Here is a 5,000-nt window from a genome sequence, read left to right as displayed (position 1 = left end):
AGGGAGAGAGAGGGAAGGAGAGAGGAGGAGGGAGAGGGGAGGAGAGAGAGGGAGAAAGAAGGAGGGAGGGAAGAGGGAGAGAGAGAGGTGGATAGATGGAGGGAGAGTAGGAGGGAGAGGGAGACGGAGATAGAGAGGAGGGAAGGAGGGAGGGAGAAAGAGGGAAAAGGAGAGACAGAGAAAAGGGGAATGGGGAGAGGGAGGGAAAGAGAGAGAGAGAGACGGAAGAAAAGAGAGGGAGGGAGAGAGATGGATGGGGAGAGGGAGAGAGGGAAAGAAGGAGGATGAAAGGAGGTAGAGAGGGGAGTGGGAGGGTGGGAGAAAGAGAGAGAGAAGGGGAGATGGATGAAGAGGGATTCTGTGTGATCTCTGTCAGACAGCTACTTGAATAGATGGCTAGGGAATGTTTACCATAGGCGTAGTGTCTTCCCCATAGAAGTAGGATTATATGTGGAAGTATACAGGTCCAGGGGTATATATGCCATTTAGCTGAGGCTTTTGTCTAAAACGACTTACTTTGCTGTGAGTGCATACCGGTACATTTGTCTGTATATATGGTCCCAGCGGGAATCTAACCCACAGCCTAAGATTTGTTAGCGCTGCAACGCTCTAACAACTGAGTCACAGAGGACCACCATCTATCTATCTATCTATCTATCTATCTATCTATCTATCTATCTATCTATCTATCTATCTATCTATCTATCTATCTATCTATCTGTCTGTCTATCTGTCTGTCTGTCTGTCTGTCTGTCTATCTGTCTGTCTGTCTGTCTGTCTGTCTATCTATCTATCTATCTATCTCTCTATCCCCCTCTCTCTCTCTATCTATCTGTCTGTCTGTCTGTCTGTCGTCTGTCTGTCTATCTATCTATCTCTCTATCTCTCTATCCCTCTCTCTCTCTCTCTATCTATCTATCTGTCTGTCTGTCTGTCTGTCTGTCATCTGTCTGTCTATCTATCTATCTATCTATCTATCTATCTATCTATCTATGTATATATGGGTACAGGGGTACTCTATGATGTATACGTGTCAGGGGAGGCGCATTGTAATGCATGGAATGGAATGAGTAATGTGTTTGATACAATTCCTCTTTCCGTTGCATGCATTACAATGAGCCCATCCTCCGATTTCTACCTCCACCAGCCTCCTCTGCTTGGTGGTATGCGTGTGTGTATTATGACATTCACATGTGTGCGACACATATGCATGTGTCTGATATGTTCAGAGTGTTCGTTTCTTTTCTAATTCGATAAGAGTCAGAAAACCTGCAGGCTGCAGATAAGATTGATCAAAGTGAAGCGCCCAGTCCGGCCCAGTCCTGGCGGTGTGCAGGTGTTTATAAGATAGGGTGGCAATGCTTGTGTGAATTTGTTGTTGTTGTTACGTTTGTGACTTGTTGTGACTACGTTTTTCCCTGTTTATTACACACTAAGTGTGTTGTCATTCAGACTACAGTAGGCTATACTGTATAGACCTTATGTCCTAAGATATAGAGTATATATATATTAAAAATGTCCTAAGATATAGAGTATATACTATATATATATATATACTATATATAAAATAATAATTATATATATATAAATATATGTATTTATTTTTTTACTGTATTACATAGTATCTGTAGAGAGATGTGTTAGTCTACAGTACAGTGCCTCTCCATGAACTGGTTGTATAGACGATGCTCCAGACTCATTACAACAGAAACGCTTGGTTGGTTGGTTGGTTGGTTGGTTGGTTGGTTGGTTGCCCATAAGTCATTTTATCTGCGTGAGATGACCCATGTCTCTCCCTCGTTCCCTCTCTCTCTCTCTCTCTCTCTCTCTCTCTCTCTCTCTCTCTCTCTCTCTCTCTCTCTCTCTCTCTCTCTCTCTCTCGCTCTCACTCTCTCTCTGTGTATGATCTATAGCTCCCTTGCTCCCCCCTCCCTCACCCTCTCCTTCTTAATATGATGTAAAAAGCTAATCGCATGCAAATGTCTGTTGTCCCGGTAACCAGGCCCGAAAAATCCCTTTGATGTTTCACCCGGCTCATTCTCTCCACGTTCTCTTTGTTCACCACAGTCTCACTGCTTTGTCAACATCCCCCCCTTCACCCCTCTCCCTCTCCCTCTCTCTCTCTCTCTCTCTCTCTCTCTCTCTCTCTCTCTCTCTCTCTCTCTCTCTCTCCCTCTTCCCCTCTCTCTCCCTCGCCCATTCTCTCACTCTCACTCTCCCCTCTCTCTTCCTCTCTCTCTCTTCGGCTCAATTCAATCTAGCAAAAAAAATAAATAAAAAACTTCTCTAACTCTACTTTCTACCGCCGCTATACCACCCCGGCCCCTTTGTGTCTCCCTATTCTCTATCTTTTTCTATAAGCCCCACTCTATTCTTTCCTCCTCTCTTTCTTTCTGTCTTTTCTTCCCCCCTCGTGTTCCTGGGCTCCCTTCACTGTGCCCCTCTGTCTGTCTGTCTGCCCCTTCGCCCCCCCCCCCTTCTCCCTCTTCTCTCTCTCTCTCCCTCACTCATTTCCCATCGTTCCCACCTACTGTCTTCTGTCCCTCTCCTCCTTTCTCTCAGAGCTCAACCCCTTCCTGTTTCTCTCTTCCCTCTCTTTTTTTATCTCTCATTCCCTCCTCCCTCTCTCTCTCTCTCTCCCTCTCTCTCTCGGTCTCTCTCCCTCCCTCTCACTTGTCTCTCTTCTTTCCCCATATTTTATCCCCTCTCCATAGTCATAGTCAGTTAATCATTGTACATCGTTTTGTGTGTGTGTGTGAGAGAGAGAGAGAGAGAGAGAGAGAGAGAGAGTTTGGTGAAGTTGACTATAGCTGATAGGGAACTCTTCCAAAGACATTATATATCTCTCTTTTCAGAGAGCCTTGATCGGTTCATACATGAATGCGTGTATTGTCTGCTTACCGAGTGACATCATCGATATGACATCATGGATCATTAGGTTCTAGTATCCAGTTTTTTTTTTTATTATTCAATAAAAAACGTCAACATGGTCCGATGTACAGTTATAATGAAGTACATTGTTACCACATAGCATGCATTCCACATTCCGTAAAAACGAAAAGCACTTCATTAAAAAAAAAAGAAGAAGAAGAATGTAAACATCAGTATATTTTGGTCATAAAATGTAGTATGATGACGCCTAACTGGAAACGGTTGCATTTGCATGTGATTATGCCTAGGCATGACTCGACAGGCACATTGAATATGACAATTTGATAGGCCATACGAGACCTCTCTGCACGGCTCCTGAAACAAAGCTTAACATGCCTGTACCACTACGCCAGTACAGCAGTGTGATAAGCTACTTCAGGCACACTGCAGATCGATTCAATGGGTTCAATATTAATTTGCATACAGTATGAAAAGGATATGGAGTGGCTGTGAGACGCATACAATCAGATTATATGCTAGTTGGTGCTTTCTGAACATCGACGATCAACGACACACACCTACAGGCATACACTGTGCTTGTACAACCAGCTTCCTTTGAATCATACTGTAACAAGAACCTGACTAAAACACTGTTTGGTCCAACTCTGTACACTGAACTTGAAAACACAACTAAATTCAACCTCACGTACATGTACATCAGTGGAGGCTGGTGGAGGTAGAAATCGGAGGACGTATCCAATACCCTTCCTCTTTCCGTTCCATGCATTACAATGCGCCCGTCCTCCGATTTCTACCTCCACCAGCCTCGCATGAGGTATACAGGCTAAGGTCTGAGACGTTAGTGCATAGTTATGTTTACAATACAAACATCTACAGTATCAATTCATAAGGCATAACGGCAGGACTTTATGGAGCATTTCATGGCTCCCTTCATTGACTATTATTATCTATATACATCAAAGCGAGAACATAATACTATTTTTACACTATTTATACTCCTAACAAACAACAGGACATTAACATATGCTTGGGAACACACTGAACATTTGGTAAATAGAAACATTATGGCTTATATGAAAGTAATGATAACAAAATCAGTCAATCAAAGTGACTGACTGAAAAGACCCATTGTAAAACTAGAGTGTCATGTCCCTCATCGACACTGTAGCTCCGCACTATAAGGCACGAATCAAGTTAACTTTACGCAAAAGGTAACGTTATGTTAACGTCAAGATAACCGTAACATTGTCGGAATACTGGATACCACTTTTGCTCAACATCAACAATACACCATTAACCTTAAAGGCCATAAATGTCCTTTTTTTTTTTTTTATACAATGTGATAAACCGATTCAAGATACATAGTTGGGAGGTTTCCATTATGTTGCTACTTTATTATTGATCCTAATCATTACATCAAGGCGAGGCCTGTAACCGTGGTAACCGTGGTAACCGCGCCTGTCGTTGAAATCGGCTGGTTCGTAATAATGAACCACGTTCTAGAATATGTAGAACACTCTAGAATGGTGACAGAGTCTGAACAGTGCTCTACTGTTTCTACCACAATAAGACTGTCTGCTTGGTGTGTGTGTGTGTGTGTGTGTGTGTGTGTGTGTGTGTGTAAGCAGTGAGCACTCATACAACCACCACCACTACTGTTGCGCGCACACACACACACACACACACACACACACACACACACACACACACACACACTCATTTGCATAGATGCAATCACACCTAGCCTTTACCATACACAAGCAGACGGAGGCTTTGAATAGGAGCTCTTTCAAACTGCGCTGCTCTGTGGGATAGACGATAGACATGATAGACGACGGGTTATATTTTGATGTCCTATCACATCACACGTCACACAGAAGATATTATATTTACTGTAGCGGCGTTGTGTTAGTGAGATACTGGAGCATGTAAGCCAGGCAGTCTGACAGTGGTTTAGACCAAGTGGTTTGGCCTAGCAGGGAGCCAGCCGCGGGGAAGACAATGGCTGCACTGTGTGGCTGAAGTGTCTTTGGTGTCAATGACTCCATGAGCAACTGAGACCAGCAGAGCCAAAATGGACGCCCACGGTCGGCTCCACCGGAGCTTCC

Source organism: Nansenia antarctica (genome assembly GCF_963989245.1).
Source record: "Nansenia antarctica genome assembly, chromosome: 13".
In the NCBI taxonomy this organism is placed as follows: Eukaryota; Metazoa; Chordata; class Actinopteri; order Argentiniformes; family Microstomatidae; genus Nansenia; species Nansenia antarctica.
Note: the sequence above shows the minus strand (reverse complement) of the source record.